This window comes from Bufo bufo, chromosome 1 (genome assembly GCF_905171765.1).
Source record: "Bufo bufo chromosome 1, aBufBuf1.1, whole genome shotgun sequence".
In the NCBI taxonomy this organism is placed as follows: domain Eukaryota; kingdom Metazoa; phylum Chordata; class Amphibia; order Anura; family Bufonidae; genus Bufo; species Bufo bufo.
In genome coordinates this window covers 603,796,038-603,821,344 of record NC_053389.1, presented here as the reverse complement: position 1 = coordinate 603,821,344, position 25,307 = coordinate 603,796,038, and the positions used below count along the sequence as shown (strand labels likewise).

Here is a 25,307-nt window from a genome sequence, read left to right as displayed (position 1 = left end):
ATTTTTGTCCGTCTAGAACAGGGATGCTCAACCTGCGGTCCTCCAGCTGTTGTAAAACTACAACACCCACAATGCCCTGCTGTACAATGATAGCTGTAGGCTGTCCAGTCATCCTGGGAGTTGTAGTTTTGCAACATCTGGAGGGCCGCAGGTTGGGCGTCCCTGGTCTAGAAAGTGTCCGGATCCCATTATAGTCAACAGTGGTTCGGCAGTGCATGGCAAGTATCCGGGTATGCCAAATATGGTGAACTCTGGTAGTCTGTTCCTCTGCCGGATCACATCTGTGAACTTAGCCTTTTGAAGCCAATGGTTAACTTTTCAGTTGGGGGTTTTCAGTTCTAATCTACGACTTCAGACAAAATGTAAGCATCTGGAGTCAGAATTATTAAAATATCCATTCCAGTGATTTACAGCTATCACACTAAAGGGGTACCCTGACCTTATAGTATACAGTTGCAAGAAAAAGTATGTGAACCCTTTTGGAATGATATGGATTTCTGCACAAATTGGTCATAAAATGTGATCAGATCTTCATCTAAGTCACAACAATAGACAATCACAGTCTGCTTAAACTAATAACACACAAAGAATTAAATGTTACCATGTTTTTATTGAACACACCATGTAAACATTCACAGTGCAGGTGAAAAAAGTATGTGAACCCTTGGATTTAATAACTGGTTGAACCTCCTTTGGCAGCAATAACTTCAACCAAACGTTTCCTGTAGTTGCAGATCAGACGTGCACAACGGTCAGAATTCTTGACCATTCCTCTTTACAGAACTGTTTCAGTTCAGCAATATTCTTGGGATGTCTGGTGTGAATTGCTTTCTTGAGGTCATGCCACAGCATCTCAATTGGGTTGAGGTCAGGACTCTGACTGGGCCACTCCAGAAGGCGTATTCTCTTCTGTTTAAGCCATTCTGTTGTTGATTTACTTCTATGCTTTGGGTCGTTGTCCTGTTGCAACACCCATCTTCTGTTGAGCTTCAGCTGGTGGACAGATGGCCTTAAGTTCTCCTGCAAAATGTCTTGATAAACTTGGGAATTCATTTTTCCTTTGATGATAGCAATCTGTCCAGGCCCTGATGCAGCAAAGCAGCCCCAAACCATGATACCCCCACCACCATACTTCACAGCTGGGGTGAGGTTTTGATGTTGTTGTGCTGTGCCTCTTTTTCTCCACACATAGTGTTGTGTGTTTCTTCCAAACAACTCAACTTTGGTTTCATCTGTCCACAGAATATTTTGCCAGTACTGCTGTGGAACATCCAGGTGCTCTTGTGCAAACTGTAAACGTGCAGCAATGTTTTTTTTGGACAGCAGTGGCTTCCTCTGTGGTATCCTCCCATGAAATCCATTCTTGTTTAGTGTGTAACGTATCCTAGATTCGCTAACAGCGATGTTAGCATATGCCAGAGACTTTTGTAAGTCTTTAGCTGACACTCTAGGATTTTTCTTCACCTCATTGAGCAGTCTGCGCTGTGCTCTTGCAGTCATCTTTACAGGACGGCCACTCCTAGGGAGAGTAGCAGCAGTGCTGAACTTTCTCCATTTATAGACAATTTGTCTTACCGTGGACTGATGAACAGCAAGGCTTTTGGAGATACTTTTATAACCCTTTTCTGAGAGCTCTTTTGTGCGAGGCATCCTTCACATCAGGCAATGCTTCTTGTGAAAAGCAAACCCAGAACTGGTGTGTGTTTTTTATAGGGCAGGGCAGCTGTAATCAACACCTCCAATCTCATCTCATTGATTGGACTCCAGTTGGCTGACACCTCACTCCAATTAGCTCTTGGAGAGGTCATTAGTCTAGGGGTTCACATACTTTTTCCACCTGCACTGTGAATATTTACATGTGTGTTCAATAAAAACATGGTAACATTTAATTCTTTGTGTGTTATTAGTTTAAGCAGACTGTGATTGTCTATTGTTGTGACTTAGATGAAGATCAGATCACAATTTATGACCAATTTGTGCAGAAATCCATATAATTCCAAAGGGTTCACATACTTTTTCTTGCAACTGTATGTCATAAATATCTGCAAAATTTGGGTTCACCTCTGGGACATGCAATCTATCTTTGGAATGGTGGTCCCTCAACTCCCACAGAAGTAAATAGAGAGAGCTGAGGATATATGTGTCTATCTCTCATTTCATCCTCTGCCTTGATTCTGCAGCCAGTTCACCAGGCAGGATGGTATTTGTGGGACCCCATTCTGGAGAGAGGAGCAGGTGCCAGAGGTGAGACACACATCTATCAAGCATTTATTGAATATCCTGTGCATATGTCATAAATGTCTAAGATGTCCCTTTAAGGAACATCAGGCCGGTCTGACAGCAGGCTGCTTATTTGGCCGTACACATTACATAAAAAGCCAACAACACACTGCTGACTGGCTGCAAGGCAAATCACTGATGGAAATATCCAAACCAAATGTATTTTAGATGGTATTATGTTTACAGTAGGACAATGGGACTGTACATGGACAACCTTTTTCAACAATCACCATTAGGATGATAACACTCATAATGAGCAGCATAAACCCTTCAGGTATCTGACCTCCTTTATGTTGAAATGGCACATGATCTTGTAGGCATTATTTTCACAAAGCTGAAACTGGCCATTACTGCCAATTTTTGTCTAGTGTGTATAGGTACCAATCTGCCCTTTAGAGCATTGTCCTATTCAAGGGAATGGAACAAGGATGCAACACTCAGAAAAGCCGCAATAAAAAACATGGGATTCTGTCAGTCACTGATAGGTGTAGATAGGGCGGTCTTAAGTTCAGAAAGAGCAGAGATATAAATGTTTAAATTACAAGTTTTACTGAGTCTTATCCCATAAAACTATATATCAATCTGCTCAGCTCCTCCTGCTCTATAACCTGATGCCAACAGATTGCACTGCATTTTGTGGTGACAGGTCTTCTTTAAGTCAGTGTTAAAAATGCACTGTAGTCTCTGATTGGAAATGGCTATGTACCATCTTTCATAAATGACCACAATAATAAAGTGCCTACAAGTAAAATCTATTTGTATTCTATGAAAAAAAAAAGGCTGGGCACTCACTATATCTGGAGTAAGTGGTACTTTATTAATCCAACCATAAAATCTTAAATATATGTGTGACAAGTCTGGCCAGACTAAAAAGTGATAAATAATATTTATACAGTGTACAATACAATAGTGAAGTTAAAAATATAGGTTCTCCAGTAAAACCCGATCTTTGAGGAAGAATATAGTTCTCGATGCAATATGCTGAAATTTTACATAAAATGTTTTTTCAAAAATTCGTGGAAATAATCGCATATGATTGCCGCGACAATAAAAGTTTGTAAATAATTTTGAATTCGTCTATGCAGTTTGTGCAGTGTCCATCAACAAATCAAGACTATGTCTTTCAATTATGAAGTTGAATGGTGTTATTTAATTCGAACTGTTATGCCCCCATCACAAATACTTAGTTTACCTCTATACAGTGTGTCTACTCAAAAGCCAGATCGATATGGGTGGAATCCGGTGAACAGTCCGCGGTTGGTGGTTAAACCAGATCCCCTACTACTGCTTACTCACGTGAGTATCGACTTCACCAGAGGTTAGTAGTATACGATTCTTTATAATTTCTACTGGGATATCGAGGGCGTCTCGACTTTAGTGTTTTTAATCGTCTGCTTTTAGCGAATAATGCTTTGTCTCACTGGCGCCAGTGGCTTCTTTGCGTATTTCCGGTTCTCCGAATGGCACACACTTACGTACGATCTGATTGCGTTTTTTTTTCTCTCTCAGAATGTTCATCACTGTAAATGCCGGTGGTCTTTATGTTAAGCAGGAGGATCCAAACCAAACGCGTTTTGGGGCTCTAAGTGGCCCCTTCCTCAGTAGTTAAACTGTCCTCCATAATCCATATCCTTATATAGGGGATTTGTAACATACAAAACATACAATGGATCCAGCTCCCATTAAAATCAAAATAATTGTGCATGAGAATAAAATCTATCCCTTCTATAATAAAATCCACTTGTGCATTAGGAAGGATACTATCCTTTAAAAGTATTTTCTTTACTATCCTTTATCCAAGGGAAAGAAGCAGTAAAGAAACAACTTTTAAAGGATAGTATCCTTCCTAATGCCCAAGTGGATTTTATTATAGAGTAAGCAGTAGTGGGGGATTAACCACCACGCGGGACGCCGCAGACTGTTCACCGGATTCCTCCCATATCGATCTGGCTTGTGAGTAGACACACTGTATAGAGGTAAACTAAGTATTTGTGATGGGGGCATAATAGTTTGAATTAAATAACACCATTCAACTTCATAATTGAAAGACATAGTCTCGATTTGTTGATGGACACTGCATAGACGAATTCAAAATTATTTACAAACTTTTATTGTCGCGGCAATCATATGCGATTATTTCCACAAATTTTTGAAAAAACATTGTATGTGAAATTTCAGCATATTGGATCGAGAACTATATTCTTCCTCAAAGATCGGGTTTTACTGGAGAACCTATATTTTTAACTTCACTATTGTATTGTACACTGTATAATTATTATTTATCACTTTTTAGTCTGGCCAGACTTGTCACACATACAGTACAGACCAAAAGTTTGGACACACCTTCTCATTCAAAGAGTTTTCTTTATTTTCATGACTATGAAAATTGTAGATTCACACTGAAGGCATCAAAACTATGAATTAACACATGTGGAATTATATACATAACAAACAAGTGTGAAACAACTGAAAATATGTCATATTCTAGGTTCTTCAAAGTAGCCATCTTTTGCTTTGACTACTGCTTTGCACACTCTTGGCATTCTCTTGATGAGCTTCAAGAGGTAGTCCCCTGAAATGGTTTTCACTTCACAGGTGTGCCCTGCCAGGTTTAATAAGTGGGATTTCTTGCCTTATAAATGGGGTTGGGACCATCAGTTGCGTTGAGGAGAAGTCAGGTGGACACACAGCTGATAGTCCTACTGAATAGACTGTTAGAATTTGTATTATGGAAAGAAAAAAGCAGCTAAGTAAAGAAAAACGAGTGGCCATCATTACTTTAAGAAATGACGGTCAGTCAGTCAGCCGAAAAATTGGGAAAACTTTGAAATTAAGGGCTATTTGACCATGAAGGAGAGTGATGGGGTGCTGCGCCAGATGACCTGGCCTCCACAGTCACCGGACCTGAACCCAATCGAGATGGTTTGGGGTGAGCTGGACCGCAGAGTGAAGGCAAAAGGGCCAACAAGTGCTAAGCATCTCTGGGAACTCCTTCAAGACTGTTGAAAGACCATTTCAGGGGACTACCTCTTGAAGCTCATCAAGAGAATGCCAAGAGTGTGAAAAGCAGTAATCAAAGCAAAAGGTGGCTACTTTGAAGAACCTAGAATATGACATATTTTCAGTTGTTTCACACTTGTTTGTTATGTATATAATTCCACATGTGTTAATTCATAGTTTTGATGCCTTCATAGTCATGAAAATAAAGAAAACTCTTTGAATGAGAAGGTGTGTCCAAACTTTTGGTCTGTACTGTATATTTAAGATTTTATGGTTGGATTAATAAAGTACCACTTACTCCAGATATAGTGAGTGCCCAGCCTTCTTTTGATATACCGGTATTTATTTAGCTTTATAGATTGGGTGAATCTGTAGGCTGAGAGCACCCATCCGGAGAACCTGATGTAGTAGTGCTGCCTTTTTTGATTTTTTCAATTCACTATTTGTATTCTGATGGTGAAGGGTACTTCAGTGATATTCAAAAATTAAAGGTGTTCCAAATATATAAGAATTGGGAGGAGAAAAATCCTTATTACATTCACAGAAGTGAAATGAAAGGTCTCCTAAATGCCACCTCTTTGAGAGGAGCACCCCCTTACCCAGACCAGATATCCGATGATAGATTGTCACTTCCCCCATATATTATGCAAATGCCATTTTCTTTGAGAAGACCACCCCCTTCCCAGGAAACAACTTTCTAATGCAAGTTTGGGTGATTGTTTTAAAGAGGCTTCACTCTATACTGTTTGGTTGTTGAAAGGAGACTAGGACAGTATAGAAATCAGGAGAGTACAGGACATGCAGAGGAGAAAGAATGGGAAGGAAGTTTGGGTTTTATTGGTAACAAAATAGTTCCAGCTTCTTCTAGTTCTGCCCTGTGCCATGACAAGTAACTGCTGTGCACATGATTTCCACCACAGCTGACTATACGGTATAGAGCACTTCACCATCCTATGTAACCGTCACACAGCTCAGAGAAACTCTGACTTTTTTCAATTCCACAACATCATGTAAAGATACCAAAAAGACAGCCCAGATCATACACCTAACTCTGTGGTCACAAATATTAGTGTTAGGTACAGGTTTTTAGCTCCTTGAGGTAAAGATGAATATTTCCATACACTTTTCATTACAGTCACACCACATGGCCGTTTTCAGAGCCAATTAAAGTCTATTAGCCTATTAACAGCACAGTTTTTTTAATGGCCAGTGAATAGCGGCCCTCAAAAAACAGGACATGTCCTATTTTTGACCGTTTTCATGGCCAGACTAGCCCCACTAGAATCTTTTTTTTTTTAAATTGGTTTTATTGAACAAGTACAATGAATGAAGCAATACAAAAAGCCATTCAGGACCTAGACATATACATACACCATATCCATACATATTCCACCATAAGTATTATAATAATAATAATAATAATAATAATAATAATACTACATAAGGCAGATTATACATGGGAAACATACAAAGGTCATTCTGTGAGAAAAGGTATATCTGGATGCAGCAATGATAGCATCAATCAACATATGAGTCGAAAAGAGAGTTTGTGTAGAGGAGCACCACGATCCCCAGACCCCCAAGAACTTGGAGGAGCATCGCCTATTTTTGAAGACTATATATTCATATGGAATTATTGTGTTTACCAATACTCTCCACTGGTTTATGGAGGGACTTCTGGGTAGTGACGTCACATGATGTGATGTCATGACACTGGGAGTGTCAGGTCCTGGTGCCTCCAGTGAGAAGCGAGTGTCCCTGCGTGTGCAAGTGGATGGGGTATTTTTTATTATTTTATTTGCTGTAACTAACGGGGGTGGGGGTGGTGTGGGGGGTATTACTGGACATTAATGGGGGACATTATTATAGCCACTATGAGGACATACATACAGGGGGCACTGTGGGAAAATATATACAGGAGGCACTATGGGACCATTATATATACAGGGGGCACTATAAGGAAATATATAGGGGACACTATGAGGAAATACAGTCAGGTCCATGAATATTGGGACATCGACAGAATTGTAACATTTATGGCTCTATACACCACCGCAATGGATTTGAAAAGAAACAAACAAGATGGGCGTTAACTACAGACTGTCAGCTTTAATTTGAGGGTATTTACATCCAAATCAGGTGAACGGTGTAGGAATTACAACAATTTGAATATGTGCCTCCCACTTGTTAAGGAACCAAAAGTAATGGGATAATTGGCTTCTCAGCTGTTCCATGGCCAGGTGTGTGTTATTCCCTCATTATCCCAATTACAATGAGGAGATAAAAGGTCCAGAGTTCATTTCAAGCGTGCTATTTGCATTTGGAATCTGTTGCTGTCAACTCTCAAGATGAGATCCAAAGAGCTGTCACTATCAGTGAAGCAAGCCATCATTAGGCTGAAACCCATCAGAGAGATAGCAAAAACATTAGGCGTGGCCAAAACAACTGTTTGGAATATTCTTAAAAAGAAGGAACGCACCAGTGAGCTCAGCAATACCAAAAGACCCGGAAGACCACGGAAAACAACTGTGGTGGATGACCGAAGAATTCTTTCCCTGGTGAAGAAAACACCCTTCACAACAGTTGGCCAGATCAAGAACACTCTCCAGGAGGTAGGTGTATGTGTTTTAAAGTCAACAATCAAGAGAAGACTTCACCAGAGTAAATACAGAGAGTTTACCACAAGATGTAAACCATTGGTGAGCCTCAAAAACAGGAAGGCCAGATTAGAGTTTGCCAAACGACATCTAAAAAAGCCTTCACAGTTCTCGAACAACATCCTATGGACAGATGAGACCAAGATCAACTTGTACCAGAGTGATGGGAAGAGAAGCGTATGGAGAAGGAAAGGAACTGATCATGATCCTAAGCATACCACCTCATCAGTGAAGCATGGTGGTGGTAGTGTCATGGCGTGGGCATGTATGGCTGCCAATGGAACTGGTTCTCTTGTATTTATTGATGATGTGACTGCTGGCAAAAGCAGCAGGATGAATTCTGAAGTGTTTCGGGCAATATTATCTGCTCATATTCAGCCAAATGCTTCAGAACTCATTAGACGGCGCTTCACAGTGCAGATGGACAATGACCCAAAGCATACTGCAAAAGCAACCAAAGAGTTTTTTAAGGGAAAGAATTAGAATGTTATGCAATGGCCAAGTCAATCACCTGACCGGAATCCGATTGAGCATGAATTTCACTTGCAGAAGACAAAACTGAAGGGAAAATGCCCCAAGAACAAGCAGGAACTGAAGACAGTTGCAGTAGAGGCCTGGCAGAGCATCACCAGGGATGAAACCCAGCGACTGATGATGTCTATGCGTTCCAGACTTCAGGCTGTAATTGACTGCAAAGGATTTGCAACCAAGTATTAAAAAGTGAAAGTTTGATTTATGATTATTTATTCTGTCCCATTACTTTTGGTCTCTTAACAAGTGGGAGACACATATGCAAACTGTTGTAATTCCTACACCGTTCACCAAGTCCATCCAATGAGGCACACCAGAGGACATTCAAAGATGGGTCATTTTAAGTGACTCATCATTTCACCAAACTGAATTAGAAAATATTGTGCTTCTACATTTCCAGTCTACGGTTTCCAAGTAAATGGAGGTCATCATTGTGGTTTTATGTAATGACTTCTCCTCCTAATTTAGATGATCTCCAATCCACAAACTGAACAGCAAATCTCCAAAATCAGGAGTGAAAATCAGTAGACAACCTCCTGCGGGACACACAGTACACCATTGTCATGGTCTTACCTGCTTGCTGCTCTCCTTCGTTTGACATGTGCTGGCGGCCATCTTGGGTCCTGGGTTTCTTGTAGCCTTCCACCCTGCGGCTCCTCCTTCCCCTGGGAGGAGCTGGATGCCTAGCTCATATATATAGGAGGTCTGTGGCTTCAGTTCCTTGCTTGGTCCTCTTGTGTTCACATGCTTCTAAGACTGCTGCTGCTTCTGGTTCCTGATCCTGGCTTCGTCTGACTACCCTGCTGGTTCCTGATCCTGGCTTCGTCTGACTACCCTGCTGGTTCCTGATCCTGGCTTCGTCTGACTACCCTTCTGGTTCCTGACCTCTGGCTTCGCAAAGACTCTGCTCGGTTTCACCATCCGTTTGGACTTTTGCTTTACAGCTTTATTTTCAATAAAGCCTTCTTATTTTCATTTATCTCTTGTTGTACGTCTGGTTCATGGTTCCGTGACATTAGGACCAAGCCATGAATTCTGACGGTACAGGGCCATCCTCGCTACCCATGCTGGTTGCCAGACTTGATCAGCAGGATCACCTGTTGGGTCGGTTCGCTGTGGCGTTGCAAACCCTGCTTGAACGCACGGCTCATTTCGCTCCCGTTGCCGATGGGTCGGTTGTCGCTCCTGGGCTCGCTCCTACTGCCGCTCCGGTTGTTGCGCCAGAGTCTACCCCGACACCTGTTGTTGCGCCTGCGGTGTTTCGGGGTATGACCGGTTCTGCCCCTCTTCCACAGCGCTTTGGGGGAGAGCCAACTCAGTGCCGAGGTTTCCTTAACCAGGTGGGCATTTATTTCGAGTTGCTGCCACATGCCTTTCCTACTGAGAGATCAAAGGTGGGCTTCTTGATCTCGCTGCTCTCGGACAAGGCCTTGGCCTGGGCCAGCCCTTTATGGGAGAACAACAATCCGGTGGTTGCCGAGTTTTCCGGTTTTGTTGCTTCTCTTCGGAAGGTATTCGATGTGCCGGCTCGTGCTGCCTCTGCTGCGAAGCTCCTTATGTCCATCAGACAGGGTTCACGATCCGTAGCTGAATACGCCATTGAGTTTCGTACCCTGGCAGCAGAGGTGGGCTGGAATAATGAGGCTCTGGTCGCTGCTTTCTCTCATGGTCTCTCGGATGCCTTGAAGGATGAGGTTGCAGCTAAGGACCTACCAGTGGAGCTCGAGTCTCTTATTTCTTTCCTGATTTTGATTGACACCAGACTCAGGGAGAGACCTTCCTTTAAGGAGAGCCTGCGGAGGTCTTCTAACAGATTGGTGCCTACGTTTGCTGTCCCACCCGTGCCTCCCTCTCCTCCCACGCCTCCTGGGGATGACTTGTCTGGGGGTGAACCCATGCAGCTGGGGTTTGCTCGCCTGTCCGAGGGGGAGAGGGCACTCCGGAGACGCGAGGGCCGATGCATGTACTGTGGTCTCGGTGGGCATTTTCGGTTGGCATGTCCGAACCGTCCGGGAAACGCTCGTACCCTGAGATCCTGTCGGGGGCAGATCTTGGGTGGAGTCTCCTCGTCCCCGGTTTCCCGTGTTGACAAACCACTGATCACTGTTGTCCTCTCCTGGGTCGGGGGCTCGGTGACGACCCAGGCGTTGGTGGACTCTGGTGCTGGTGGTTTGTTCATTGATAGTGTGTTCGCTGCCGCCAATTCCATTCCTCTGCAGGCTCGAGGTTCCCCACTGGCTCTTGAGGCGATAGACGGCAGACCCCTTCTGCCGCCACACGTGACTCATGAGACCCTTCCAGTGGGGATAGCCATTGGTGCCGTTCACAGAGAGTCGGTCTGCCTCCAGGTTATTTCGTCTCCACACTACTCGGTGGTCTTGGGGTACCCCTGGCTCCGGAAGCATAATCCGACTTTCGATTGGAGATCGGCCGAGATCCTCTCGTGGTCACCGCAGTGTGGGGCTAGTTGCATCCATGGGTCTGTCAAGTTGCTGTGTACTTCCTCGGACTCTCTGTTGCCTCCTGAATACGAGGAGTACCGGGATGTATTCGATAAGGTGCGCGCGGTTGCCCTACCTCCGCACCGCCCATACGATTGTGCCATAGAGTTACAATCTGGTGCCGTTCCTCCTCGTGGCAAAGTCTATCCACTGTCGGTAGCGGAGAATGAGGCCATGGAGGAGTACGTGAGGGAGGCGCTTTCACGCGGACACATTCGCAAATCTTCGTCCCCGGCAGGGGCTGGATTTTTCTTTGTGAAAAAGAAGGGCGGTGAGTTGAGGCCTTGCATCGATTACAGGGGTCTCAATCGCATCACGATCAAGAACGCTTACCCGATACCCTTGATTTCCGAGCTGTTCGATCGCCTTAAAGGGGCCACGGTCTTTACCAAACTCGACCTGAGGGCGGCATATAACCTGGTAAGGATCAAGGCGGGCGATGAGTGGAAGACCGCGTTTAACACCAGGACCGGTCATTACGAATCCTTGGTTATGCCCTTTGGGTTGTGCAATGCGCCCGCAGTCTTTCAGGAATTCATCAACGATGTTTTCCGTGACCTGTTGCAGCAGTGTGTGGTAGTCTATTTGGATGACATCTTGGTATATTCTGAATCCATGGAGGCCCACATTCTGGATGTCAGACGAGTGTTGCAACGGTTACGAGAGAACAAGCTGTTCGGTAAGCTTGAGAAATGCGAATTTCACCGATCCCAGGTAACCTTCTTAGGTTACATCATTTCCGCTGAGGGGTTCTCCATGGATCCTGAGAAGGTTTCGGCTGTCTTACAGTGGCCCCAGCCCAGTGGTCTTCGTTCCCTGCAGCGCTTTTTGGGCTTCGCCAATTATTATCGGAAGTTCATCAGGGACTTTTCCATGCTGGCCAAGCCTCTCACGGATCTGACCAGGAAGGGCAGTAATTCCCAGGTCTGGCCGCTCGAGGCCATCCGAGCTTTTGAGGCCCTAAAGTCCGCCTTTGTGTCGGCTCCGATTCTGTCGCATCCCAACCCTGGGTTGCCCTTTGTCCTCGAGGTGGACGCGTCTGAGACGGGAGTAGGCGCCCTTCTGTCTCAGCGTAGAACACCAGAGGGTCCTCTGCTTCCTTGTGGGTTTTACTCCCGGAAACTGTCTTCCGCGGAGTGCAACTATCAGATTGGTGACAGGGAGTTATTGGCCATCGTGCAGGCCCTTAAAGAATGGAGGCACTTGCTCGAGGGTTCGGTGGTTCCGGTTCTCATCCTGACGGACCACAAGAATCTGACCTACCTTTCTGAGGCCAAGAGATTGACACCACGTCAGGCCAGATGGGCTCTGTTCTTGTCACGTTTTAATTACGTGGTCTCCTACCTACCCGGTTCCAAGAACATCAGGGCGGATGCCTTATCACGGCAGTACTCCGAGCTGTCCAGGGAGGAGTCGATTCCGACTTCGGTCATACCTCCGAATCAGATCCTGGCCGCCATTCGCACCAGCCTGACCTCTCCCCTGGGTGAGCAGATTTTGGCGGCTCAATCTGGTGCTCCCTCTGGGAGACCCAACGGCAGATGTTTTGTGCCTGAGGAGTTGCGCACTCGGTTGTTGCGAACCTACCATAACTCCAAGACCGCGGGGCATCCTGGAAAGAATCAGCTGTCCTGGGCTGTTTCACGTCTGTTCTGGTGGCCTTCCCTACGTTCCGACATCGCCGCATATGTAGCGGCATGCTCCGTTTGTGCCCAGAGTAAGTCCCCTCGGCACCTTCCGTTGGGCCTTCTGCAACCCATAGCCACCGGGGAGCGTCCATGGTCACACCTGGGGATGGATTTCATTGTGGACCTCCCTGCATCCCGAGGCCATACGGTCATTCTCATGATTGTGGATCGGTTTTCCAAAATGTGCCACTGTGTTCCTCTCAAGAAGTTACCCTCTGCACAAGAGTTGGCCACGATTTTTGCCAGGGAGGTCTTCCGGTTGCACGGTTTGCCTAAGGAGATTGTGTCGGATCGGGGGAGTCAGTTTGTGTCCAGGTTCTGGCGCGCCTTTTGCTCCCAGTTGGGGATTCATCTCTCCTTCTCCTCGGCCTACCACCCTCAGTCCAATGGGGCCGCAGAACGATCCAATCAGGCCTTGGAGCAATTCCTTCGTTGCTATGTCTCCGATCACCAAGACAATTGGGTTGACCTCCTGCCTTGGGCTGAGTTTGCCAGGAACACGGCGGTGAACTCTTCCTCTGGGACGTCTCCCTTCATGGCCAATTATGGGTTCCAACCTGCCGTGTTACCGGAGGTATTCTCTCGCCAGGATATTCCGGCTGTGGAGGATCACCTTTCCGTCCTACGTGCTTCTTGGGTACAGATCCAGAAGTCCCTTGAGGTCTCTGCGCAGCGCCAGAGATTCCAGGCTGATCGCAGACGAGCGCCTGCTCCTTCCTACCAGGTCGGAGACCGTGTATGGTTGTCCACCCGCAACCTCAACCTTCGAGTGCCCACTCCCAAGCTGGCGCCTCGCTTTGTTGGTCCCTTCCGAGTGCTTCGCAGGGTAAACCCGGTAGCCTATGCCCTTGCGCTTCCTCCTGGCATGCGGATCTCCAACGTGTTTCATGTCTCCCTGTTGAAGCCACTGGTGTGTAATCGTTTCACTTCTTCGGTTCCTCGGCCTCGTCCGGTCCAAGTGGGCAATCGTGAGGAATATGAGGTGAGCAATATCCTGGACTCACGCCTGGTCCGCGGTCGGGTGCAGTTTTTGGTCCATTGGCGTGGTTATGGTCCAGAGGAGCGTTCCTGGGTTCCCTCCGCAGATGTCCATGCTCCTGCCTTGCTCCGAGCCTTCCACGCACGCTTCCCTCAGAAACCGTTTTGTGCTCCGCGGAGGAGGGGCCCTTGAGGGGGAGGTACTGTCATGGTCTTACCTGCTTGCTGCTCTCCTTCGTTTGACATGTGCTGGCGGCCATCTTGGGTCCTGGGTTTCTTGTAGCCTTCCACCCTGCGGCTCCTCCTTCCCCTGGGAGGAGCTGGATGCCTAGCTCATATATATAGGAGGTCTGTGGCTTCAGTTCCTTGCTTGGTCCTCTTGTGTTCACATGCTTCTAAGACTGCTGCTGCTTCTGGTTCCTGATCCTGGCTTCGTCTGACTACCCTGCTGGTTCCTGATCCTGGCTTCGTCTGACTACCCTGCTGGTTCCTGATCCTGGCTTCGTCTGACTACCCTTCTGGTTCCTGACCTCTGGCTTCGCAAAGACTCTGCTCGGTTTCACCATCCGTTTGGACTTTTGCTTTACAGCTTTATTTTCAATAAAGCCTTCTTATTTTCATTTATCTCTTGTTGTACGTCTGGTTCATGGTTCCGTGACAACCATTCACAGAAGAGACGACCTCCCCCGGCCCACAACACAGAGGAACTCACACAATGATGTTCTCATTAACAAATATAATGAAACGAAGGTCAGATTATATCTGGGACACAACAGACGTTACATCAGAGAAATGAATACCTGCATAGACAATAGGTTACTATTATGAAGTGACTATTACAGAGGAACATGACATTTTTTAAGTAGAAATGAATCATCCTAGTGACAGATTAAAAAAGTACTGGCAAGGCTAAAGAAAATAAAATCAGTTAAAGGGATTCTCCGGGAATTAAGAAAATGAAAATACTTAAATATTAACATCTTATCTTAACATAACCCCTTCCACCCTCTGCAATTTTCTGTTTTTGCATTTTCATTTATCACTCCTTGCCCTCCTGGGGCCATAACTTTTTTTTCCTATTTACATAGCCGTATGAGGTGATGATAAGATAAGATAAGATGATAAGATCTTCAGCTGAATCTCTGTAAGAATGGAGTTTATGAGGAGACATGAAGTACAGAGAGGAGGTGGGGGTGTGGATAATGAGCAGCAGCTATTATATGCAGTCTTCATTACCACAGCCCACAGTCTGTCCTGTCTGTCCTTCATGTCTCCTCATGAACTCCATTCCTACAGAGATTCAGCTGAAGATCTTATCATCTGTATTCAGGATCATAACCTCTGACAAGCAGAGCAGAGAGGAGGATGAGGCAGCTCTTTATCTCAGTGAAGTGAAGTAACTTGTGTGATTAGGACAGGTTTTGTGTGAACTAACAGGATGGCGGCCATTTTGTTTCCCCTGATGATTGCTCCCTAGACAACATGAGCCATAATAACTAATGAAAGGTATTTGGGTATATATTTATTATAAAGTAATATTTAAGTATTTTCATTTTCTTAATTCCCGGAGAACCCCTTTAAAGAAGACATCTACCAATTTCCCAGAAAACATTTAAAGAAGACTGAATGGAAAAACACAGAGCTGTGAGAAAAGATGCTCCAGAGTAGAAGCATTTACTAAAACAGACCTGCGAGGAAAGGTGGCAGTTAAGGGTAATTTTTAACAGATAGCTCAAGTTAATCCCCTTCCACCCTCTGCAATTTTCAGTTTTTGCTATTTAATTTATCACTCCTTGCCCTCCTGGGGCCATAATTTTTTTCCCCCATTTACATAGCTGTATGAGGACTTATTTTTTGCGGGGCAAGATGTACTAATGGAGTGAAATTGGAAAAGAAACTATTCCACCAAAGATTAATGGGTTTTCTTTTTATAGTGTTTCCTATGCAGGTTAGCAAAACTGACCTGTAACCTTCATTCTCCAGGTCAGACGATTTATGTAGTTTCTCTTGTGTTTTAATACTTAAAAAAAAAAAAAAAAACATTTTGGAAAACATAATTTTTTTCCTTTCATTGCCATATTCTGAGCCCCACAACTTTTTTTTTATATAGTTATGTCTATGAATCTGTGTTAGGGATGATTTTTTTGCAGGGCATTCTGTAGCTTTTATTTACACCATTTTGTGTGTGCGTTTATAAAAAAAATGTTGGGAGATAAAGATGAAAAGAATCGCAAATCAGCCATTTTATATATCTATTTTTTTTATTATGCTGTTTACCGTAAGAGATAAATACTTTTATATTTTAATAGTGCATGTGTTTTTGGATATGGCAATGCCCATGATTATTTTTTCATTGTTTATTGATTTTTATTCTGGAAAAGTGGGGGGAAGGGGGCGGCAATTAGAATTTTTATATTTTTTTAAATTTTCCTTTCTTTTTCTTTAGGCCCCCAAGGGCCTAACATCACTTCTATATATCAATGAAAATAAATCCATTGACAAATAAAAGATTCAGTATATTGCACATGTAGTGCTGCCAAATAGCAGGCCTATATTGCAAAATACCTGTAAAAGGCATCAGAGCCTCAGCAGGCTCCGGCCATTCACAGACAACAACTGTGCCGTGTGGGGGAGCTGGCCAAGAAGTGCAGCTCTTTTGAGTTTTGCTCTCTTAGATGCTGTAGTCATATTTGACCATGGCATCTAAGGAGTTAAATGCCTGCGATTGGCATTATCGCTGATTCAGACATTAAGGATAATGCTCTTGGAGGAGGCAGTCTTGGGCTCCTGGAAGAGACGGTCTTGGGCTCTTTGAACATTTGTTGTTGCCCCGCCGGGCACTTTGAGCCTTAATAGCATACCAATCAAAGTTTGTTTTCTGGAGTTTGGAAATAAGGATAATGTTAACAAAGGTATAATTTTAAAGTACATATGTCAGCTGATTTGTAGCTATGACACTGGCTGACCTGTTACATGTGAGCTTGGCAGCTGAAGGCCTCTGTGTTGGTCCCATGTTTATATGTGCCCACATTGCTGAGAAAAATGATGTTTTAATATATGCAAATGAGCCTCTAGGAGCAATGGGGGGGGGGGGGGGTTGCCGTTACACCCAAAAGCTCTGCTCTCTCTGTGACACTCCACACTTTGATTGACAGGGCCAGGCAGTGAAATCGTCATCACGCCAACAGATGCCTTCAGCTGCCAAGTGCACATGCAACAGGTCAGATGTTTCATAGGTACAAATCTGCTGACAGATGCCCTTTAATTATGTTAGGCAGCACTACATTGCATTGCTATGGGTTAAATACAGTAAAATTAGGTGACAGAATCCCATTAAGCCCATGGACTCCACTCACGCAGGCCAACTCCCTTGATTTCTACAAACACTCTGCTTCATGACCTGCTGCATTGTATAATGATATTCCAGAGTCTGGCTACTTCCACTGCCTCCAGCCCTCTACATCCCATGTTTCTTCTGCAAGTTTGAGGCGTAGTGCCCCTCTCCTTCACAGCTTTATGCATTTTTAAGGCATTACATGTTCTCTCTGTCCTATGGAAGACAATAGAGAGATGTGTACAATAAAAAGGACACACAATACGATACCTCCTGGTGCAAAAATATGACCTCACCTCAGAGGATAGAAGATGAATCCTTTTTATTGAATTGTAGGTGACAACGCGTTTCGGAGTAGGTACACTCCTTTCTCAAGTATGACGTTATCCTCTGTGCTTGGCTGAGATGTTACAAGAAATGTCAAGTATCTCATAGGTTTTTGGGATCTAAAAAGGGGTGGTGTTGCTTTAAGTCATCCTAGATAACCCGCATCTGCTCCCCTACTGTTGCTTCCAGCATAGTAGACAGCTTCAAATGCACTTGGAGGAAATAATACTTTTTAACTGGTCTGTCTTGCAGTGTATTAAGACAGGTTCAATGGGCAAGTTTATTTTGGCGCTTAAGAAATAAGGTTTTACAGATCCTTCCATCTGTGGCCACTGAGTAACTAGACACTCTAGACAATCTGAGCAACTAGACAGCAACTATGTTATTTTTATATTGTTTTATGTGTCAATGAAATTCAACTAAATTTGTCTGAAATTGTAAATAAAATAATATTATGTAAAACTTCTGTTGATGACAATTTCACCATACAGGAACAAATATTGATCCGCTAAAAGCATTTAAGCTCTACAATACCCCGCCCCTTTAACAGTGACCTCCACAGCGGCCTGCCCCCTTAAAACTAACATCCACAGCGCCCTCCCCTTTAACAGTGAACTCCACAGCGGCCGCCCCTTTATTAGTGACCTCCACAGTACCCCGTCTTGTTAACAGTGATTTCCACAATAACCCGCCCCCTTAACAGTGACCTTCACAGAGCTCCGTTCCCTTAAAATGTGACCTCCACAACACCCCACACCTTTCAGACTCCCTGTCCTCCGTCTGGCGCAGAGCCTGGACGGACACAGGTATGTCCTTTTGAACAGCTCACTCTCAGACAGCAGCACTGTGCGGTGTGAGCATGAGCTGCAGAGAGAAAGTCATCCTCCCTCCCACCCCTGCATTGATTTTTACCCGGTCAGCTGCGGTGTGGTGGAGTGGCCTAATCAGGTGGGGCATGGCTTAGCAGGGCCTGGGTGCAGGGTTTTTAAGTCCATCTTTTGAAGGTGGCTATTCAGACCTGCCCCTTAACTGTGACCTCCACAGCGCCCTGTCTCTTCAAAGCTGACCTACAGCAGTGAAGAAAATCGTCAGGGTTGTTATGGAAACCTGGTGTAAAACTGTGTGTATGTGGAGACTAAGGGCCTGCAAGCTTCTATTGGCTGATAAGGGTCATGTGACCAGGCTTCTATTGGCTAATGCATTTTTTGGGGAATATCTCAGGAATGGTACGTGCTAAAGAGCTGACACCTGATCTACCTGTGTGCCAAATTCCGTGATTGTAAATGCGATGCTGCGGATTCCTTTAGTGGACATACATACGTACATACACTCAGCTTTATATATTAGACTAGGACATAAGAAAAGACAACTATGAGGGCATATGCATGCATTCTTTATTATAACTAACCCTCCAGTTTCCTGTACTAAACCAGACCTTCAGTTTGGTAAATGCACTGATAAACCAGTGACAATGCCTTGTAAGGCTAGCTCAGCTCAATGTAATGATACCTTTCACCTGGTGACCTGTTGCTTCATTCTGGAGAAAAAGTTCTTTCAATCCATATACAAGTCGGCTTACCCTATGCACCCTTGCTCCTCATGCTTCCTTGCCAGACCTTCCCTCTCCTTGTTTGACAGGTGAGATAACTATGCAGGAACCTGGTCTGGTCAAACAAGAAGTGGGAGGGGCTTGCAGAGGAAGCGGGAGGAGCAACGGTGCACAGAGGGGCTTGGTCACGCCTCCTCATTTGTATATGGATTAAAGGTACCTTTTCTCCTGAATGAAGCAACATATCTGTAACATTACATTCATCTGAGCTAGTCCTTCTGTACAAGACATAGGGGGACACTTATTAAACTATTTACGCCACCATTTAGCACCATAAAAAAACGAATCCAGCCAGCGAAGGAGACAATATCGACAGTTTTCCGAAGTGGCTTCGCTTTTGAAGGAGCGCGGATTCACACGGTCCACCTGATTTACTATAACCTATGCCACAAACTGACATAGGTTATAGCTCAAATCTACACCTGCCCCCGATTTCAGTTTCTGGCGTACGAAGGGCAAGAGATGTGGCCAATTTATTAAGAGGCGTTTGCCTATTAATACATTGGGCGCATCTTATTCCAAGGCAGGGGGTCACGACTGGGAACGTCAGTCTTGAGAAACCTCCCCTACTGTGCCTGGTTTATCAGTGAATTTCCTGGTGACAGACTCTCTTTAATGCTATGCCTGTTGAGACAAGCGCAATGACCAAAAATAACTGCTGTTAACCCAACGTATAGACTGAAATAATGCGCTAAAGAAGCCGTCGATGAAAATAAACTCAAGCACATGACAAACAACAGATAAATGCAACTGGCAGGCATTCTTTTTCTATGTTGACAGCTGTAATCTAAAAAAGTTCTGTCCAAGTTTTCACTAGACGGGTTGTCAGCTGTCATCAGTAACAATGCAACTGTGCTAATTCCTATGACAGGAAAGTCTAACGTCCACAATTAATTCACTAGCCAAAGAGATGGCCTACATGCAGTCATGGACAAAATGATGGATTTCCTGGCATTTTATTCAGATAATGCACCATTCTGAAAAATCATGAAAATATCTTTACTTTTGTTTTATTTATTTTATAAGGGAACATGTCATTTTTTTCTATGAAGATGTTGTCTCACTACAGCAAATGGCATTTATCATGTAGACCAGGGATCAAGTGGTACCTTGGAACCAAACCCGAGTTCGGGAAATGTTTTTTTACAGTACAAATTAATTTATGAATTTATTACCCGAAGTCTCGCGAGACTTCTCAAAGTAATAACTTTGGCTCATCGGAGCCAATACATTCTAATACTGTACAGAGCTCCTGCCCCATACAGTATTGGAACGAAGTTTTATGCGAATCCACTTCAGATGTTTCATCCGAAGTCGATTCGCTCATCCCTAGTTACGACCACCCTGCAATCCATTAGCGGTGGCCGTGCTCTCACACTATAGGAAAAGACGACGGCTACTCTGGTGGGCGGGACCGTGGGAGTGCGCATAGGCAAGCATGCAGAGCAGCTCCCATCCTGGCCACCTTGTATATGCGCTGCAGCAGTGGCTGTGACCTCTGGAAATGAGCAGAGTATAATGTGATGAAAAAACGAATCCAGCCAGCAAAGGAGACAATATGGACAATCACAATACATTAGTAAGTGCCTTGTATTAAGTTTCTCTACATAAATGACATTTGCTCAAGTGAGACAACCCCTTTAAGGCTATGGCTACACGTGGCGGCCTTGATGTGTTTGAGATGCAATATTCTATTAGCTTGTTAGAAATAGTGAATGGTTTCACAGGTTACTGCATGGCCATTACTAATAAACACTGAATAAACTGTTTATTTCTAACAAGTCAATAGAATACCGCCATGACTTGCACGGTTGCACAGTGCTGGTCCACATGGCGTCTGCATCTTAGCTGCATCATGGTCACCATGTGTGGCTGTACCTTTAGAGATTTCCTTTAAAGTGAGAGTTGGGACCATAGGAGCCTCAGTCGGGAAAACATTCGCTTCCATGGGATATTGTTGTGGGCATGCTCTGCAATCATTAATTGTAAATGGTGGACCCTGTGTTATCTATATATACAGTGCTGCTCATTATTATTTATACCCCTGGCAAATTTTGACTTAAAGGGTTTCTGTCACCCTGCAAAACTCTTTTTTTTTTTTTTGGGATAGTTAGATTGCTCATAGTGCGATATAGCAGAATATAATGGTATTACTTACTTTCATGCGGCCGATTCTTTATAAAACGAACTTTTATAATATGTTAATGAGGGCTCTACCAGCAAGTAGGGCGTCTACTTGCTGGTAGCTGCTGCAGAAATCCGCCCCCTCGCCGTGTTGATTGACAGGGCCAGCCGTGATCTCCTCCTCCGGCCGGCCCTGTCAGTAATTCAAAAATCGCGCGCCTCGCGTCATTCGGCGCAGGCGCTCTGAGATGAGGAGGCTCGTATCCTCAGCACTCCCTCAGTGCGCCTGCGCCGATGACATCACCGAAAGAGAAGACGTCATCGGCGCAGGCGCACTGAGGGAGTGCTGAGGATACGAGCCTCCTCATCTCAGAGCGCCTGCGCCGAATGACGCGCGATTTTTGAATTACTGACAGGGCCGGCCGGAGGAGGAGATCACGGCTGGCCCTGTCAATCAACACGGCGAGGGGGCGGATTTCTGCAGCAGCTACCAGCAAGTAGACGCCCTACTTGCTGGTAGAGCCCTCATTAACATATTATAAAAGTTCGTTTTATAAAGAATCGGCCGCATGAAAGTAAGTAATACCATTATATTCTGCTATATCGCACTATGAGCAATCCATACCCTTTCCAGTGAATCAGGTACTGCAAGGAGTTACGCACCTTCTTGACATCCACTATTTTAGACACGACATACTCGACAGCATCATTAACAAGAACCGGCGGAGGTGAGGCTTTCGATGGTACTACCGGTTCAAAATATTTTTTAAGTAGAGATTTATGGAACACATTATGAATGTGGAATGACTCGGGCAGCTCCAACCTAAATGATACCGGGTTAATCACCTCCGTGATCTTATATGGTCCAATAAAACGAGGAGCAAATTTTCTAGAAGCTACCTTGAGAGATAGATTCTTGGAGGACAACCATACTTTATCCCCAACCTGAAAGTTCACCCCCCCTTGAACGTCTCCTATCAGCCTTGAGTTTTTGAGAACTTTGAGCCATTTCTAGGTTCGATTGAACCCGGGCCCAAACTGTGCACAATTCGGAGGAGAGTTTATCAGCTTCAGGGTTAGAGGAGGAGACGGACGACCCAGAATGAAAACGGGGATGAAAACCATGGTTACAAAAGAAAGGGGAGACCCCAGCAGAAGAATTGACACGGTTATTCAAAGCAAATTCAGCCAACGGAAGGAATTTGACCCATAATTGCTGGTCATCAGCAACATACAACCTCAGGAATTGTTCCACAGACTGATTAAGGCGTTCAGTCTGCCCATTACTCTCAGGATGGTAGGCGGAAGAAAAAGACAACTAAATTTTAAATCTTTGACAGAAGGCCCTCCAGAATTTGGACACAAACTGCACACCCCTGTCCGAAACAATATTTTCCGGGATGCCATGTAAACGAACAATCTCTCTCACAAAAATAGACGCCAGGGTTTTAGCATTCGGAAGTTTAGACAGGGGAATGAAATGAACCATCTTGCTAAACCTATCGACCACCACCCAAACCACAGTCTTACCCTCCGCCAGCGGTAGGTCAGTTATAAAGTCCATCGATATATGGGACCAGGGTCTACTGGGAATGGGTAGGGGTCGTAGATTACCAGCAGGGCGAGTCCTAGGTGTCTTAGACCTGGCACAAACCTCACAGGCTGACACGTAGGACTTGACATCCCTGGTCAGAGTGGGCCACCAATAAGATCTAGAAACCAGATCCTTAGTGCCCTCAACACCCGGATGTCCACAAAAGGCAGAATCGTGACACTCACCCAACAGCTGGAGACGAAATTGTACGGGAACAAACAACTTATCTGTTGGGGTGGATGCCGGTGCCAGATGTTGTTCAGACCTAATGCGAGCCGAGATATCCTGGGTTAGAGCCGCTAAGAAGATGTTTGCTGGTAGGATGGATTCAGGCGGCGTCTCAGTGGGTTGAAAAGCATGGAAGCTCCGAGATAATGCGTCTGCCTTCACATTTTTACTTCCCGGTCTGAACGTAATGGAGAAATCAAAACGGGTAAAAAACAGAGCCCATCGGGCTTGTCGGGGATTCAACCTCTTAGCAGACTCGAGAAACATTAGGTTTTTATGATCAGTGACAACAGTTACTCGATGCCTTGCCCCCTCCAAAAAATGTCTCCACTCCTCAAATGCCCATTTAATAGCCAGCAGCTCCCTATTCCCTATGTCGTAGTTTCTCTCCGTGGGAGAGAATTTCCTAGAGAAGAAGGCACACGGTCTCAGGTTAGTGAGGCTAGCAGGACCTTGTGAAAGGACTGCTCCTGCGCCGTCCTCGGACGCATCCACCTCCACAATAAAGGGTCTCTCCTGATCAGGCTGGATCAGAATGGGAGCGCTACTAAATGCCTTTTTTAATGTTTCAAATGAAGAAATGGCCTTGGTAGACCAATTCTCCAAATCCGCCCCTTTCTTAGTAAGGTCGGTCAATGGCTTAGCAATTACAGAAAAATTCATGATAAATTTACGGTAGTAATTAGCGAAACCCAAAAACCGTTGTAAAGCCTTTAAGGATGAAGGCCTTACCCATTCCTTAATTGCTAAAACCTTACCAGGATCCATCTTAAAGGCGTGAGGAGTCAAAACATGCCCTAGAAACAGTATCTCCTGTACACCAAAGACACATTTCTCTTGCTTAGCGGATAGCTGGTTCTCCCTCAACACCTCTAATACTTGTTTGACATGAGACACATGAGATTCGAAATCAGGAGAGAATATCAAAATGTCGTCAAGATAGACAATAATAAATTTACCTAAGAACTCCCTAAGAATATCGTTCATTAAGTTTTGGAACACAGCTGGGGCATTGCTGAGTCCAAAAGGCATCACCTGATATTCAAAGTGTCCTATCGGAGTATTGAACGCTGTCTTCCATTCGTCTCCCTCCTTGATTCGGATTAGATTGTATGCCCCTTTCAGGTCAATCTTGGAAAACCAGGTTGCCCCCAAAACCTGGTTAAATAAATCCGGAATCAATGGGAGAGAGTATCTATTTTGGACAGTGATTTTATTTAATCTCCGGTAATCAATACAAGGCCTAAGACCACCATCCTTCTTTTTTTTTAAATCAAATCTTTATTTATTTGAGATTCCATCGTATGACAAGTACAAGTGAAAACCACAGAAACAATAATTGCTCCATAACAAACATATCTGGTTACATGAATAATGCAGTTATACATGCAAGGATTTGATCATCACATCTAGACTTTCAGGTGAATAAAGTGCATAAATTAATCCTGTATGGAAATTGACACCTTTATAAAGGCACTTGAAAATACGCCTACTGTTTTAAAATACAATGTACACTGCGATATATCCTTTTATGAACTTCTTTTTCTACCCGTACTAATACAGTTTTTATATCTAACTCCCCAATTAAGCCTTTATTCCACTGGGCCATAATCTTACATATTTCTATTAGACTCAGGTTTTTGGGCCATTTCTTCTCTCACGGATCCGATATCGAAGCGGAATTATACCATTCTTTCCAGTTACTCCAGTTCACCAGGAACCTATCATGAGACAAGGATTCCCAACTCGTCATTTCTTCTAACTGGCATATCTCCTGAACCTTATACATCCATTCTCTTAAAGTCGGCACTTCCCTTGACAACCAATATTTTGGTATTAGTAATTTTGCGGCTGCTATTAGTTGTGCTACCAAAGAATGTGTTGTCAGTTTATAATTGCTGTCTGGCATATTTAGTATAGCTACTAAGGGGGTGATAGGAAATTTGATCTTACATATACTTTGCACCTTCTCCGACACCATGTCCCAGAACTTTTTGATTTTTGGACAGGTCCACCAAATATGGAACATGGTCCCTTTGTCTTCCCCACATCTCCAACAGTCAGCAGAATAGGCGGGCGAGATGATATGTAACTTATCCGGTGTTTTATACCATCTAGTGATAACTTTAAAAGCATTCTCTTGTATTTTTATACAGCGTGAATAGCCGTGCGAGTGTTTTAATATGCTCTCTAAGGTAACATCACCAATCGTGATGTCCATCTCAGTAGCCCATTGGTCGATAAATCTAGGTCTAGCCCTAGAACCTATTTCCATAATTTTATTATAAATCCGGGAAATTGCCCCCTTCCTGCTGACTGTCTGTGACCATATCCCATCATACCACGAAGGAACATAGTTACTGGGTGTAGTGCACAAATATTGTCGACATATGTTGTTAAATTGCGAGTATTGTGACAAGGTCCAGGGTACCCGCCGGAAGGTGTCCTTCATAGAT

The 25,307-nt window shown here is 44.4% G+C and overlaps 1 protein-coding gene across 10 annotated transcripts in view; it reads right to left on the bottom strand.

The window, feature by feature from the left end:
* The window catches only part of SHANK3 (SH3 and multiple ankyrin repeat domains 3), a 448,201-nt gene that overhangs the window by 65,132 nt on the left and 357,762 nt on the right, over window positions 1-25,307 (bottom strand). The gene's annotated exons all lie outside the window — the stretch shown is intronic.